Raw genomic sequence first — 17,972 nt, 5'->3', positions numbered from 1 at the left:
GACCTGACATTAGAAACTCACTCTTTGGCTAGAGTGACAAGTCTGGCAGGGAAGGCATCTCTCCCATTTGCTATCTCTGGGTTGCGAGGACTAGCAAACAGTCCACTCCAAGTATCCCTGTTTCTTGTGGGTTTATTCCTTGGGTATTCCCTGAAAATGGAGGGAGTGGGGGAAGGAAGGAAGCCTGTTAGGCAGCTCTGTGCTTTGCATTCTCTCCGAGGTGTGTCATTTAATCCTCGCAGGAGTGTGAAAGTTGATGTATCCTCATTTGACAGCTTAGAGAATGGAGGTTCTGCAACATTGATTCATTTGTCTAAGGTCATACAACCACTAAGGAAAAGAAACAGTATTTGTCCTCAGGTCTCTCAGTCTCTGTTTCCCCCTATAAAATATGAATACATACCCTTCAAGTTCTCCAAGTCACCCAGCTTGGGCAGGTAATGGAGATTTTGTTCTCAAGGAACCTCAATCAGTTTTCATCCCCACTCACTAGCCTCCTGAGAACCCAGGCAAATAATCTCTGACTACTGCCATCCATTTCCTTAGTTTATTAAGGATAATTATGGTTTTTATGTTAAAAAAAAGTTGTAACAAGAATGCTAACATCAAATTTAAAGTCTATACTAGCACCCCTGGTCCCTCAAGGTAACTGTTCTAGTTTGCTAGCTACTGGAATGCGACATACCAGAAACAGAAGGGCGTTTAAAAAGGAGAGTTTGTTAAGTTGCACGTTTACAGTTCTAAGGCTGTGAAGATGTCCAATTTAAAGAACCAACAAGAAGTTTATGCCTTAAGAGGTTACCTTTACTCAAGAAAGGCCGATGAAGTTTGGGGTTTCTCTCTCAGCTAGAAGGGCACTTGGTGACATCTGCTAGCTTTCTCTCCTGGCTTCTTGTTTTATGAAGCTCCCCCTAGGGGCATTTTCCTTCTTCATCTCCAAAGGTCCCTGGCTGCATGGGCTCTGAAGGTTCTGGGGGCTCTGGTTGCTCTAAAGCTTTTCCAAAATGATTCTCTCTTGAAGGGCTCCAGTAAGCAACCCCACATTGCTTCATATCTCCATGGAAGCCATCCAATTAAAAGTTACCACCCACAATTGGATGGTTCCATCTCCATAGGCATAATCAAAAAGATTCCACCAAGCAATATTGAATGAGAATTAAAAGACATGGCTTTTCTGGGGTACACAACAGATTCAAACCGGCACAATAACTATGGTTAACAAATTCACATGCATCCTTGTAGACTCTTTTTTAATGAGAAATGTAGATGCATATAAGTACTTACTACACTTTTATAATAAAAGATATATTGTACATAGTATAACTTAGGCTCAATATGTTATGTTTTTCTTTCCATGTGGGTGACTATAGGAGAGCAAGGTCAATCTGTATGATGGCTGCTTACCACTCCACTTATTTATAATAATGATGGTCATGTAGATTGCTTACACATATTACCTCAATGAGCATGCTGTATTCATATTTTAACAGTTTCCTCCTGTGTTTCTGATGATAAATTTCTAGCAGTGGAACTCCTTGATAAAAGAAGACATTTTAAATTAGATAAGATATTACTGAGTTGTCCTCTAAAAAGATTGCCAGAAGACTCTTCTATCAACACCATATGAGTGTGCCTATTTATTTATTACTCTCTAGATCATTCATAGGAACATTTTAAATCCTCTCCAATTACTAGCTTTTTTTTTTTTTTTTTTTTAAGATGGGACTATCAGCTTTAATACTGATAACCTTTAGTTTTGCAGCCCACACGGCTTGCTGGCATTTCACCCCTGGATCATCATATACCCACCCAGCCAGCCATAGACATGGCTGAACAGCCACGGGCCTCCCCTACCAGGCACTACTAGGCTAACTGCATGAGTTTGAACGGGCCGTGAGGTATGCTTCCTCCCAACAGAAGGAAAGAAAAAACTGAAGACGGTTGGTGCTGGCTCTTCCGGTCTCAGTCGGGTCTATTGTCTGTCTCTCTCTTCCTCCGTTCCTCCTCCCCATCCCTCCCCTTTCCTCTTCCCCCGTCCTCTCCCCCTCTCCCCACTTTAATGATGCATAGTTAACCTATAACCTACTACACATACTTGAATTCAACTTGATGAGTTTTGACTTATGTATATGCCTGTGAGCCATTACTGCAATCAAGATAAGTAACATTTCCATCCCCACCAAAAGTTTCCTTGTACCGCTTTATAATTAATTCCTCTCTTTGCTTGTGCCCTAGACAACCAGTGAGCTGCTTTTTGTCACTGTAGTTTACTTTGTATTTTCCAGGATTTTATAAAAATACAATATACATACCATACCTTTTTTCACTTACGAAAATTATTTTGTGGTCATACATGTTACTACATGTATTCATAGTCTATCCCTTTTTATTGCTGAACAGTACTCATTGTATGTTTATCCAGTCACCTGCTGATGGCCAGCTGGGGTGTTCCCAGTTATTGGTTATTACAAATAAAGCTGCTAAAAGCATTCATGTATAAGTCTTTGTGTGCACATGTTTACCTTTCTCTTGGGTAAGTCGCTAGGAGTGAAATGGCTGAGTCATAAAGTAGGTGAGTGTTTGTTTTAAGAAAACTACGCTGTTTTCTAAGGTGGTTGTGCCGTACTGCTTTCCCACCAGCAAAAATGAAATTAGCAAATTTTCCACATCCATGACAATACTTTCTAGGGTCAGTTTTTAAAATCTTAGTCATTCTAGTGGGTACACAGTAGTATCTCATCATTTTAATTTGCATTTCCCAGTTACCTAGTGATGTTGATGCTTCTCATAGGCATCTATCCATACTCAGCAGCCATCCATATATATTTTTTGAGAAATGTTGTTCTAGTTTGCTAGCTGCCAGAATGCAATATACCAGAAACAGAATGGCTTTTTAAAAAGGAGAACTTAATCAGATACTAGTTTACAGTTCCAAGGCTGAGAAAATGTCCCAATTAAAACAAGTCTATGGAAATGTCCAATCTAAGGCATCCTGGGAAAGATACCTTGGTTCAAGAAGCCGATGAAGTTCAGGTTTTCTCTCTCAAGCGAGAAAGCACATGGTGAACACAGTCAGAGTTTCTTTCTCATCTGGAAAGGCACATGGTGAACACAGTCCGAGTTTCTCTCTCACCTGGAAAGGCACATGGTGAACACGGTCAGGGTTTCTCTCTCATCTGGAAGGGCACATGGCGAACATGGCATCATCTGCTAGCTTCATCTCCTGGCTTCCTGTTTCACGAAGCTCCCTGGGAGACATTTTCCTTCTTCATCTCCAAAGATCACTGGTTGATGGACTCTGCTTCTCATGGCTATGTCATTCTGCTCTGCTCTCTGAATCTCTCTCATTCTCCAAAATGTCTCCTCTTTTATAGAACTCCAGAAACTTCTCAAGACCCACCGAAATGGGTGGAGACATGTCGTCATCTAATCGAGTTTAACAGCCACTCTTGATTAAATCGTGTCATCCAGGGAGATGATCTGATTACAGTTTCAAACATACAGTATTGAATCGGGATTATTCTGCCTTTACGAAATAGGATTTAGGTTAAAACATGGCTTTTCTAGGGGACATACATCCTTTCAAACCAACACCAATGTCTATCCAGATGTTTTACCATTTTAATTGGAAGATGTGTTTTATTAATGTATTTTTTTTTTCACTGTTTAAGGAATTTTTATTAAAGCAAGAATTTTATAATCCAAATCACGTTTCCTTGCTCAGTTGTCAATTCTGTTATCTTAAACAGAAGTGACATTCTGAGCTATTCCACAGTAAAGAATTACAAAATTAAAGAAAGGAATGCTTTAAATTTTTGTACTTTGCTGAAAATTCTTTATCCCAGGGTCTATAAAACATTAATTTGTTTTTATATTTTACTATTTTTTTGTGGGTTTTTTTGTTGTTTTTAAATCAATAAGTAATCTAGGACTAGCATATTTGCTAGACCTGGCATTTGCTCGGTACATAAGGTTCAAAGTTTCCTTTCCTTTTTTTATTTATTTTATATTTTGCAATGTTTTTTTCCACAATATTTAAGTTTTTCGATGTTTAGATATTTTTCTCCGGTGAAGCACAAGTTTCTTTTCGTGGTCCCTGATCAATTTTAAACAGTTGGAACACCAGTGGCACTGTTAACTGCTTTCTGGGCAGCCTCTTTAGCTTGGTGGGCTTGTAATACAGCTACAGCTTCGTCAACCTTAGAACGGAGTGACTCTGGAGACTCAAGCATATGAAGAAGTTCCGAATTATCAATCTCCAACAACATGCCAGTGATTTTACCAGCAAGGGTAGGGTGCATGGCTTGAATAAGGGGAAAGAGCCGTTCACCCAACATCTGCTTTTGCTCTTGAGGAGGGGCAGATGCCAACATGGAAGCAGTCAAAGGTTCCTGACCTTGTACATGAACAGCGGGCTGCTGCATGGTAACTTGTGGCTGTGCATTAAGATGTTGTTGTGGATTGCGAACTCCTGCAGCATATTTATACTGTGGAACAGTGCGGACAGCAGGAGTAGCTGCAGCAGCAGCAGCTGCAGGACGTGGACCCATTGTCTGTGTTGATGTATTAGCAACACGTTGTGTTGACATGACTCGTGGAACCTGTGAAGAAGCTGGTCGCATAGTACTAAATGGTGGTCTAGGAGCGGCTGGGCGGATAGCACCGGGCATATTCTGGAATGGATGAGGTCTGGCACCCTGAGCAGTCCAGCGAGGACTTGGTCTTAGTTGAGCAATTTGGCTAGGAGGATAGTATGCAGCACGGTTCTGAGTCTGTGGGATAGCTGCCATGAAGTAACCTGAAGGAGGGGCTGGCTGGTAGGGGTTGATTACAGGGTTCGGCACAGCTCTTACACTTGCCATTCTCTGCATATACTGGTTAGTGAGGTGAGCCTGGCGCTCTTCTTTGCGCTGAGCTAAAGCTACATACAATGGCTTGGTGGCCACAATTCTACCATTCATTTCGGTAACTGCTTTAGTGGCTTCTTCTGGGGAGGAGAAACATACAAAACCAAACCCTTTGCTGCGACCACCCTCCATCATAACCTTTGCACTAGTGATTGTACCAAATGGAGAAAACTCTTTCCGAAGACGCTCATCATCAATACCATCATCAAGGTTTTTCACATAAAGGTTAACACCCTGGTATCTGGTGATCCGATCTTGCTTCATCTGTTCAAATTTGCGCTTAAGTTCTGTCTGTCGTTCCACCTTTTTCTGAGCTCTACCAACATAAATTTGTTTTCCATTGAGCTCCTTTCCATTCATCTCATCCACAGCTTTCTGTGCATCTTCATGCCTTTCGAAGCTCACAAATCCAAAACCTTTGGATTTTCCACTTTCATCAGTCATTACTTTCACACTTAAGGCAGGTCCAAACTTGCCAAAGAGATCCTTAAGGCGCTCATCATCCATGTCTTCTCCAAAATTCTTGATGTAAACATTGGTGAACTCTTTAGCCCTAGCTCCAAGTTCGGCTTCTCGTTCTTTATGAGACTTAAATCGTCCAACAAATACTTTGCGATCATTTAGAAGCATCCCATTCATTTTTTCAATAGCTCTTTCAGCTGCTTCCTGTGTCTCAAAATGTACAAATCCATAGCCCTTGGAACCATTTTCATCACAAACCACCTTACATGAAAGGATGTTACCAAAAGCAGAAAATGTATCATACAGTGCTTTATTATCAATAGATTTGTCCAAATTTTTAATGAATATGTTGCCCACTCCACTTTTGCGAAGCGATGGATCACGCTGAGACCACATGATGCGTACTGGCTTGCCCTTTATAACATAAAAATTCATGGTGTCCAAAGCACGTTCCGCGTCTGCCGGCTGCTGGAAGTTCACATACGCGTAGCCCAAGGAGCGGCGGGTGATCATGTCCCTGCAGACCCGGATGGAGAGGATGGGCCCGGCCGGGCTGAACTTCTCGTAGAGCATCGCCTCGGTCACGTCGGGGTGTAGGTCCCCCACGTAGAGCGAGGCCATGGGGTAGCTGGGGGCGCTGGGGTTCATCTCGGCACGGCTGCCCGCAGGGCCAGAGGCCGCGACCTTTCCGTGAGAGGAGAGCGAGTGCTGGGGCCAGGGGCCGGGGCCGGGGCCAGGGGCCGGAGCCGGGGGGAGGGGAGCGGGGGCAAGCGCAGAGGGACAAAAATCAACCGGAATCGAAAACTACTCAACGGACGCAGAACGGGGTCGATCCCCTGCCGCTGGCTGCTGGCTAGGAAGCCCGGGTGGCGGTGTCGGGTCGGGCAGCGGGAAGGCCTCAGTCTCCTGTTTCCTTCTTGGAGCTGCTGCGGGGCCGCGGGCGGGCGGGTCGGTCTCGGCTGCTTCACCGGGTTATTTTATAAAAGAGGAAGGAAAAAAAATAAAAGTCTCCGGCGGGGGAGACGCGGATTTTTTGTAAATTTTTTTTGGGTTTTTTAAAAGATTTTTTTAGATTTTTTTTGGATTTTTTAATAATAAATGTGTGTTCCGAGCCCGGAGCACACACTCCGCACTCTCAGCACTAACCGCCGGGGAGAAGGGGCTTATTAATGTATTTGATTTATAACTTTGTTTTTACCCAAAAGTCAGTTATCTCAAGACAATTTATTAAACAATTCATCTATTCCCCACATTTTAAATTATATATTATATTTTATTATATTCAAGAACCTATTTCTAGACTGTTATATTCTACTGATCACTGATTAATTGCCTTCCTTTACACTACTAAACTAATTTAATGACTGTGGCTTTACAGTGTATTTCATATGAGGCAAGTCCCCTTTGCTAGTGTGGTCTCCCAAATATACTTAACTTACAAATTAATTTGGAAAGAGTTGTCATTTGAAGATTATTGTCTTCCCATCTAAGACTATGGTATGTTGGCTACTTATTTAGGCTCTATCTTAATTATTTTATAAAAGTTATGTATATTTCTTTATTCAAGGTATTATGGTCAGGTTCATATGTCAACTTGGCCAAATGGTAGTGCCTGTTGTCTGGTTGGGCAAGTGCTGGCCTGTCTGTTGCAATGAGGACATTTCATAGAATTAAATCATGACCACGTCAGCTTCATTCATAGCTGATTCCATTTGTAATTGGCCAAGGGGAGTGCCTTCTGCAATGAGTGATGCTTATCTAATCACCAGAAGTCTTTTAAGAAGGATTCAGAAGAGATAGGCTCTCTTCCTGCTTCAACCTGCAAGCCTCTCCTGTGGAGTTTGTCCAGACCCTCCATCGGAATTGTCAGCTTCACAGCCTGCCCTGTGGATTTTGGACTCTGTGTTCCCACGGTTATGTGAGACACTTTTATAAATTTTATATTTGCGAGTGTTCCCTGTTGATCCTGTTTCTCTAGAGAACCCTAACTAATACACAAGGATAACATTTTTTTTTGCTAAGTTATTATTGACTTGAATGGACCTGAATTTTCATTATAAGAAAGCTATTTATTCACTGTAAGAAACCTATTGAGTTTGGTATTTTAATTTGCATATACTTGCCTAAATGAGTTTTAAGTATTATTTCCAACTATTCATTGGATGATTATGAGGTATTTAGCTTTTCTATTAAGTAGATCATCTGAAGAGAATTTATTCTCTTTCCAATATTTGTAACTCTCATTTTTCTTTTCTGGCATTTTTTTTCTTCAATGAATTGGCTAGAATGTCCATAACAGCTGAGTTTGTGGATTTGAGTTTAATGGAATTACTTCTAGTATGTGGCTGTTAATTAAGATTTCTCCTGGTTCCTAATAAATTCTCAAATGTCTTCCCATATTATCAGATTACTAAGTGTTGTATTTTAATTTTATCGTGGTGGTGGTGTTTTCTTTTTAAAAAGTCGAGTAGGTGTTGAATTTTATCATGTGGTTTACTGGAGCTAAAAGTGATCATAATTTTCCACTGCTTAACTTAATTATATAGTGAATTGTATTAATAGATTTCCTAATGTTAAACCCTTGTTTGGTTATATCATAGCATAGATACGACTGCGGGATTCAGTTATATCTATATAGACTGATCTATATAGTGGTTCTGAAGGGGGGTGGGCAGTGCTTTCCCTCCTTGCCCCCCTAGGACATTGGAAATGATCAAGGAAATAAATATAGAAAAGAAGTTAGAAAGAAGTGATAATCATAGATAATGAAAGAATTCACGCAGATTGGAGGGCATTTATTTCCTCGATCATATTTATAAGAAAATTTTTACTTCTTATTTGTTTGTTTAAATAACAACTTTATTTTGGGATCAAGTTTCTTATTTATTATTTTCTATTTCATTAAGTTTTATGGTTTAAATTCTTTCTACTGTAATTTTTGCTCCTTTTTTTTATTTTTTTTTTTATTAATTAAAAAAAGAATTAACAAAACAATTAGAAATCATTCCAATCTACATGTACAATCAGTAATTCTTAATAACATCACATAGTTGCATATTCATCATTTCTTAGTACATTTGCATCAATTTAGAAAAAGAAATAAAAAGACAACAGAATAAGAATTAAAACAATAATAGAAAGAAAAAAAACAAAAAAAACAAAAACAAAAAACCTATACCTCACATGCAGCTTCATTCAGTGTTTTAATATAATTGCATTACAATTGGGTAGTATTGTGCTGTCCATTTCTGAGTTTTTATATCCAGTCCCGTTGTACAGTCTGTATCCCTTCATCTCCAATTATCCCTTCTCTTTTTTTTTTTTTTTTAATTAACGGAAAAAAAGAAATTAACCCAACATTTAGAGATCATACCATTCTACACATGCAATCATTAATTCTTAACATCATCACATAGATGCATGATCATCATTTCTTAGTACATTTGCATTGGTTTAGAAGAACTAGCAACATAACCGAAAAAGATATAGAATGTTAATATAGAGAAAAAAATAAAAGTAATAATAGTAAAATCAAAACAAAACAAAACAAAAACCTATAGCTCAGATGCAGCTTCATTCAGTGTTTTAACATGATTACTTTACAATTAGGTATTATTGTGCTGTCCATTTTGAGTTTTTGTATCTAGTCCTGTTGCACAGTCTGTATCCCTTCAGCTTCAATTACCCATTGTCTTACCCTGTTTCTAACTCCTGCTGAACTCTGTTACCAATGACATATTTCAAGTTTATTCTCGAATGTCCGTTCACATCAGTGGGACCATACAGTATTTGTCCTTTAGTTTTTGGCTGGATTCACTCAGCATAATATTCTCTAGGTCCATCCATGTTATTACATGGTTCATAAGTTTATCTTGTCTTAAAGCTGAATCCATTCTGCCATTCTATGTCTTTTGATTGGGAAATTCAGTCCATTAACTTTTAGTGTTATTACTGTTTGGATAATATTTTCCTCTACCATTTTGGCTTTTGTATTATATATATCATATCTGATTTTCCTTCTTTCTACACTTTACTCCATACCTCTCTCTTCTGTCTTTTCGTATCTGACTCTAGTGCTCCCTTTAGTATTTCTTGCAGAGCTGGTCTCTTGGTCACAAATTCTCTCAGTGACTTTTTGTCTATAAATGTTTTAATTTCTCCTTCATTTTTGAAGGACAATTTTGCTGGATATAGGAGTCTTGGTTGGCAGTTTTTCTCTTTTAGTGATTTAAATATATCATCCCACTGTCTTCTAGCTTCCATGGTTTCTGCTGAGAAATCTACACATAGTCTTATTGGGTTTCCCTTGTATGTGACAGATTGTTTTTCTCTTGCTGCTTTCAAGATCCTCTCTTTCTCTTTGACCTCTGACATTCTAACTAGTAAATGTCTTGGAGAACGCCTATTTGGGTCTATTCTCTTTGGGGTGCGCTGCACTTCTTGGATCTGTATATTTAGGTCTTTCATAAGAGTTGGGAAATTTTCAGTGATAATTTCTTCCATTAGTTTTTCTCCTCCTTTTCCCTTCTCTTCTCCTTCTGGGACACCCACAACACGTATATTTGTGCGCTTCATATTGTCATTCAGTTCCCTGATCCCCTGCTCAAGTTTTTCCATTCTTTTCCCTATAGTTTCTGTTTCTTTTTGGAATTCAGTTGTTCCATCCTCCAGTTCACTAATTGTAGCTTCTGTCTCTTTAGATCTACCATTGTAGGTATCCACTGTTTTTTCCATTTTTTCTTCTTTGTCCTTCACTCCCACAAGTTCTGTGATTTGTTTTTTCAGATTTTCTATTTCTTCTTTTTGTTCAGCCCATATCTTCTTCATGTCCTCCCTCAATTTATTGATTTGGTTTTTGAAGAGTTTTTCCATTTCTGTTCGTATATTCAGCATTAGTTGTCTCAGCTCCTGTATCTCATTTGAACTATTGGTTTGTTCCTTTGATTGGGCCATATCTTCAATTTTCCGAGCGTCATCCATTATTTTCTGCTGGTGTCTGGGCATTTGATCAGATCTCCCTGGGTGTGGGACCCAGCTGGTTGAAAGGTTTTTCTGTGGAATCTCTGGGCTCTGTTTTTCTTTTCCTGCCCAGTAGGTGGCGCTCGTGGCGGTCGTTTGTCTGCGGGGCAGTCGGCCCGGGAAACCGCGCGTGGAGGCGGGGGTTGCTGGCCGTGGCTTGGGGGAGTGCCGGTCCAAATTGCCCAGCTGGCCCGAGACGCCAAGCGTGACGGGAGGGCCCCCGCTATCCAATGTTCCCAGTCAGACCGGGGAGCCACGTGCGTGGAGGGGACCCCAGACGCCAGCCACCCCAGCCGGGAAAACGTGCACCCCTCGGGTATCTCACAGCAGTGGATTCTCCCTACCCGTTCAGCCGTTCCAGAATGGGGTACGCTGTCTTTTTTGGTCTCTGTCGTGACTCCGGGAGCTGTTTTGTATTGTTTCTGTTTCTTTAGTTGCTTTTCTGGAGGAGGAACTAAGACCCGCGCGTCTTACTAAGCCGCCATCTTCTCCGCCATTTTTGCTCCTTTTAATACGACATTTGCTGTGAATATGTAATTCATTTTTCTCATTTTTATTCACTCGTGACTATTTCAGCCTCTGAATGGAAAGTTGCCTGAAATCAGTTTTGTGATAGGTTTCATTTAATAAATTTTTAATTTCCCCCTCTTTGGAATGGGGAAATCTTTCTTTATCTCTGAAATTTGAAATGCATATAAAATTTTGTCTGATCAGCACTCACTAGGCCCCTTTTGATCCAGAGATTTAAATCTTTCTGACATTTCAATTATTATTGGTCTTCCGTTCATCTGTTATACTATTGTACTATACCATATTGATCTGCTCTGTTTTTTCTACATTTTTAGCCATTCTTAGACAGTTCCACAGTTTTACAAATTATATCTACTAATAGATAACATAGTACTCTGACCCCTTCAAAGGATCACTTTCTATGTGTGTTGTAGTCAATCGAATACATAGGTCAAATAGTAGGCAAAACTGAGATTGAGTTAAGGGGATTGATTTAAAGGATTTCCCTAGATATTCTTCCTGTTGGCTGAGTTTTCATAATTTGATCTGGATATAAGGTAATCACTTATTTAGGGTGTAGGATTAGCATTATAAGAACCGCCACTGATTATGTCAAAATCACAGTAGAATGCTATGTTGGTGTGAAAAGGAATATATAGCTGTTTTGGATTTCTGGCAGCTCTGTTAGCATCCTTTTGTTTAGTTTAATGTAGGCAGTTTTGAACTCAGTTGCAATTTTAAAAATTAATTAACTTTTGAAATGATTGATTGAAAAATCAATTTTTCAATTGAAAAATTTTACTATTTTACTACTATTTTCAATTTTACTATTGAAAAATCCTAATAGTAAAAAAATAATACAAGAAAGACACTTTCTCTCATCCTGACCCTCAGCTATTGACAATAACTGATTTATTTTTTTGCGTGGGCAGGCACCGGAAATCCAACTTGGGTCCTCGGCATGGTAGACGAGATCTCTGCCTGCTGAGCCACCATGGCCCGCCCAATAACTGAGTTTTGATGTGGCATTCCCAACAATTATCTGTATAGACAAGCATTTATGTATGTGGCATGTATGTATTTACGTATTGGGGACATTCATACATAGGCAGAGTGGAGACCTTTTTTTAATTGACTATCTCTTAGCTAATTTGATGTGTTGATCAAAACTCTGTAAAATATAATAACTAGTGCCATGGCCTCTCCCTTTCACAGCAGAACAAGAGTTGTCTATACTTGCAGGATCTGATTTTTCTCTCTTCTTGTTCTCAGTTGAACTTACTCCAATCAAGCTTCTATCCTCAACACTCCACTGAAATTCTTATCAATGACTTCCTTGTGGCTAAACCCATTATTTCAGTTGCTTAAGTGTCCTTGACTCCTCTTTTTCTGCCATATATCTGGTGTATTAGCAGATCATATCAGCTCGATCACCAAAATATAGCTGTAATCACCTCCTTTCTGCATTCAAAGCCATCACTATTCTTGCTAGATTACTATGAGAGCCTTCCAATTTCTCTCCTGGCTTGTACACTTGCTGTCCCCCTAGTCTCCAAGTTCCTACCTCCCATCTAAAAGATATTTTATTTATTTATTTTGGTAGTTGTCTTCCTACTTTCTCCCAGAATCTAAGCTCAGCCAAGGCAGAGATATTCTCCATGTGATTCACTGCTATATCCCTGGTAACTACCATAGTACCTGAAATATAGTAGACACTTACATATTTGGATAAATAAAAAATCCTGTAATGTAGTACATATCAGCCATAAGGCTAAGTGATTAAGCTCCTTGCAGTTAACAAGAATCAGATATTTTTTGCTCCTAAAGCTCTTTATTCCAGGTTATTATGATTATAGCTAGTTAAATATTGTATTATATAACATATATTATATATCATATTATTATATATAATGTGATATGTAATTATATTATCTAGTGAAAGTGAATGCAAAAAGGAAACATTGCTTCTGTGAAAACTAAGATGAATATTCAATGAAGGCAAGTTGCAAAAAGAAATTGCTTTAGAATTGCTGGTAAAAACAAGTGTCAAAGTTCAGAGAAACCTATGAAAAATCTACAAGGTTTTTACATTCAAATTGCTCTGCAGAAGTCTGAAGTTCTGACTCTGCTTTGAAAAGGCCAAGTTGGAAGTAGAATGTGATGTTTCCTGGGTGTGGCTGTTGCTTGAACTATAATACAGAACTCCCGTCAGCAGACACACATTTGAAGTCTTGGCTCTGTAACAAAGGATTGCCAAATGCATAAAAATTTATTTTTTAAGTTCATATGAAGAGTTTAAGGTATTACTTGTATGATCTCATTTTAAAAATATTTTTTAGTTAATTGACTATGAGCCCAAATTGGAGCTTGTTATAGGGCATTTGTACGTGTGCACCCTGCTCCTGTTTTGTTGTGGTTGTTGTTAAAGCATAATTGGCAACATGTTATACATATTGTTCTGTACTTGTTCTTCTTACTTAACGATATATACAGGAGATCATTCTGGACCAATAAAAACAGAATATCCTAATAACCTTTAAAGTCCAAATTAGAATTACACTTTATACATGCCATATATTCCCCTTCTCAATTTATAATTATCTAGATTAGTTCTAATTTTTAAAAAATAAACAGCATTGCCAAGAATTCCTTGCAAATGCATAATTGTATTGGGTGTGACTATCTATAGGATAAAATCTTAGAAGTAATGTTGCATTTTATTTGAATGGTTTGAGGACTCATTGACTTTTGGTAAGGATTTACGTGCAAGTCAGAATTTGCTTTGTGATGTTTAGACTTGGTTTGCAAGTTTTGATTGTCTAACTTTTTACCTTTACCAGCTAGTTAAAAGAATTGAAAGTCATATGGGTAAAAATTCCAGATTATGAATCTGGAACTCTATAGACTGATGCCCATTTCCCAATGGAATAATTGTTTTTATAACAGAATTTTTGATAATGGGAGGTATCTTAGGCACACAGCTATCGTATTATACCAGAACAGATCATAGCTCCTTCCTGTGCCAAGAATTTGTGCTTCGTAAATATAAGTTCAGGACATTTGGCGATTATGGGAAACATAACCAATTTCAAAAACAATGACCACATTTACAATTTCTGCCATTTTTCTTTCCATGTTTTTCAACTGTCAGATATATGTGTGTGTGTATGTATGTGTATATATATATATATATATTAATGTTTTCAGGTTACGAAAATATTTTACTAAATTTTTCTGAGTTTTCTCTTGGATTAAGCTAACCCCCTCTTGATAGTAAGGAAATTAACTATAAATGAAATTTCCATTACAGTTCTCTGTCCTTAAAGTTTATCTCTTAAGTAATACATATCTTGCTGATCCATGCCAATAGTTCATGAACTGCAAAGAACAAAATCCACTGGATTCTGTCACCGGCTATATTCCATGAACATTTTTTTCAGCCAGATTTCACTCATTTAGACTTGTATCACTTGGGGTGAATATTAATTCATAGCAGAAAAATTTAATATGTTATAAAGCCAACTATAAACTTCCTGTTTATGTTGAACTTTTGCTAGGGAGAGATTCTCAGTGGTGGGGGGGGAGTGGGATCTCATTCATTCTTTTAAAGGGATAAATATTATTCAGATCACCTTGGTAACAGCTGGACCACTGTTACCAAGTAATCATGCAGTAAGTTTAATACAACTTTCCAAGTTAGATGGTGTTGGTCTGGAGTTGACAACATTAATTTTCCACAGTGTTTACAATTTGCTATTTTTGGGGAGGAATGGGCAGTTGCTGGGACTCGAACCTGGGTCTCTAGCTCGGCAGGCGAGAATTCTTGCCACTGAGCCACTGTTGCACCGCCCAAGATTTACTATTTTTAAGATAAGGGGAAATAATTTGCTTTTTAAAAACTGTGTACTAGGTTTAGGAAGCAAAACAGATTTAACCATTTTGAGAATGGTGAATTATTTTCTATGTGATGTAGCACCATCTTTTTTGCTTGTGTCAGTTTACTGTATGCAAAATAAAATGCATTTCATGGTTCTTTTCAAGAGGTTAAAATGCAGGGCTGTCCTGAATGTCTGTGTTTGTATGTGTGTATTTTGTTAGCAAGTTTAAACCCGCATTGTTTGAAATGGGGGAGGTGGCTTATGAGAAAATCCTTTGGTAAGCCTTTGGAATAGCGTTGTGTCTTGGTTTTTGGTGGGTAATAATGCACAGGTAACCTGGTCTTAACCTCAGCTACTTCCTTCCAAGGCACAGCTCAGTGCAAATCAAAAGACATGTTTAGGGAGGGAGGGGAGAGACAGTGACCTGTCTTAACATGGTTAGGGACTGGTTTTGTTGAAAGTAAACTTAAGCATTTCCTATTTTGTATGCTTAACATGCCTAGAGAGTTCAAGGGTCATATACTCTGGGAGAACATTAGCTACCTTGAGAAGTGGTGTGTGTGCTGTGTGTGTGTGTGTGTGTGTATGTGCAAGTGCATCTTTTGTTTAGTTTTCCAGCTATCTCTTGATTTCTCAGAATTTGAAGATAATTTGATGGCTGTGTTTCTTATTCACTATTATTTGAGCAATATTTAGACTTCATCTTTTTCTATTCATAGGTCATACCACTCAGAGGAACACACCTCTCTCCGTGTGATTGCCTAAAATAGCATTTTTGCCTACTCATTAATGGCATCCACTGGATGATTTCAGGATAGGGAAAAGCTGGCTTTGGTGGCATTCATTATGCTGTCTTCCCAAAGAATGGGGGGGACCCTATTCAAATAAGCCACATGCATAATGGGCAGGCATTCCCAGAAGCATGATGCCTCCCAGTGCATTTGTATGTAGTCAGTATTTTACATGGAAACAGAATTAGTATAGAAGTTAAAAAATAGTTTTAAATAAATTCTAATTAATATCCTTACATATTCAAGAGAATATTGTATTGATGAAATTAGGACAGAATGGTATATAAAAACATCAATCAGAGAACAAGAAAGTGTTCCTGAAAATAAAAACTCTTAGCCTGCCCTCCTTTCCTCATCCTAAGAAACAAACAAAAAGAACGATGAAATAGCAAATGGGCATAGCTAAAAGACCAAATATTTGACTTGGAAAATAAGTCTGGAAAATCTGCTGGGACACCAAATGAACAACAAGGAGTGGAAGAACAAAAGAAAAATTAAAGACTTCAAAGAAAAACCCAAACTTTAGATGGAGGTTCTAAAATGTCCAATATCCAGTGTAACAGGAGTCCTGGAAGAAAGAATGACATGAAAAACACTCAAAAAAATAAAAGAATATTTCCCTAATCTAAAGAAGACCATGAGATTTTATATGAAATTGTTCATCAAGGGCCAAACAGGAATAATTAACAAAGATAGTACATCAAAGTACATATATTCTAGTGACATTTGTGATCTCCCAAAGGTAAAGGAAATATTTTCACAGATTCTATAGGGTGAGAAAAAAGTTTGGTTAATGAGCTAGTTATTTAGCCAGATCATTATTCTTCCTTTCACTCATTTTTAAAATTATTCAACAGATATTTTTTGGACACCTACTATATGGGAAAAAAACTTTGCCAAAAATACAGACATAGTGCCAAGCAAAAATAGTCTGAGACAGAGAAATTTAGTAATCAATAAAACACAAACTCTGATAACTTCTACCATGGAGGGGTATATATTATATAGCAAGGGGGGGTTGACTGAATTGGGGAAGACATCCCAGAAGTAGTGATATCTGAAGAATAAGTAGAAATTAATTAGATTGTGATGGGGGTGGGTGGGTAAGGAGGTAAGGGTAGAGTGAGTACCACCCCAGGAAGAGAGAACAACATGTGCAAATCTTTATGTAAGGGGGACTGTAATGGACTGAAAGAAACTGACAAGCTCCTCTGCCCAGAAAGCAGAAAGCCAGCATAAAATGTCTCCAAGAAGAAATTTTATAATTAAAATCTTGGAAGTACACCTATAACATGTTTCTGATGAAGTAAACCATGTGTTTCTTCAATCCATGACAAAAAAGGGAAAGAAAAGGAAAAGTAATTCAAGATTCAAGGGGAAACAAAAAGCTGTTCAAAAGTTGTGGAATAAATACCAAATAACATGTGGCTTGATTCTGAGCAATTGATATATATTTATAAAGATGCTCTAGTAGTAGAGTAGTTCACGTAGAATTAACAGATCCATTTATAGTAGGCATAACTATTATTATTAACCCAGAATCTGTTGTATAATTTTCTTTTCCTTTTTTTTTTACAAATCAGCTCTTTTTCTCTATTAGTTTTCCTTACCGAATCATGTGACAGTAGAATTTGTGCTTTTTGTGTTTCTTTATATTTTCCTTCAGAGCAAAAATGCTCTAGCTTTTTTTATGGCTTTCTCCAAGCTTTGTTAAACATCTCACCAGAAATTTTAAAGCATTTTTTTTTTGCAGTTTTTCTTTATCGAACACCACCAAAGCATTCATCTTCAAGATTTGAGCTGTGCTGTGCTGTGTGTGTATGTGTGTGTGTGTGTGTATACAGTTAAGAATGCATTCTCACTTGGCTTCACCCTGTAGGTTTTAATGTGTAGAATTCTTATTGTCATTCATTTGTATAAGACTAGTTTCTTTAATCAGGGTTATTTTGAAGTTTGTGTTAATATGTCCAATCATACTTCTATGTTATCTTCTTCTTGTAAATTTCAAGGTTGTAATGGATTCTGGCCTAAAAAACTGATCTTTTTAGTTTCTTCCTTTCTGAACATGAGATTTTATTTATATCCTAATACACAATCAGCTTTTTATATCATAATATATAACCACTAATTAGTAAATATTAAAGTACCCACCATATACCAGGTTCTTTCTGTCTCTAGAAGTGAGGGCAACAGATACATTCCGTGCTCTCGATCAAGTTTGCAATATAGTTGTAGGGTGGGGGTGGGGGGACATCAGAAACAGTGTGTGATGGCTTGGATTTATATACCCCAGAAAAATATATTCTTACTCTTAACCCATTCCTGTTGATATTGGAATTCATAGTAAATAGGGCCTTTTGATAAAGGTGCTTCAGTTGAGGTGTGACCCACCTGAATCAGGCTGG

At 38.1% G+C, this 17,972-nt stretch overlaps 1 protein-coding gene and 1 pseudogene across 1 annotated transcript in view; one reads left to right on the top strand and one right to left on the bottom strand.

Annotated features, from left to right (window-relative positions):
• The window catches only part of LPAR1 (lysophosphatidic acid receptor 1), an 83,625-nt gene that overhangs the window by 53,868 nt on the left and 11,785 nt on the right, over positions 1 to 17,972 (top strand). The window lies entirely within an intron of this gene.
• LOC143667448 (polyadenylate-binding protein 1 pseudogene) lies at positions 3,638 to 6,200 on the bottom strand (annotated as a pseudogene).

This window comes from Tamandua tetradactyla, chromosome 2, assembly GCF_023851605.1.
Source record: "Tamandua tetradactyla isolate mTamTet1 chromosome 2, mTamTet1.pri, whole genome shotgun sequence".
Classification (NCBI taxonomy): domain Eukaryota; kingdom Metazoa; phylum Chordata; class Mammalia; order Pilosa; family Myrmecophagidae; genus Tamandua; species Tamandua tetradactyla.
The sequence above is the reverse complement of the archived record's forward strand: the minus strand, read 5'-3'. Positions and strand labels throughout refer to the sequence as shown.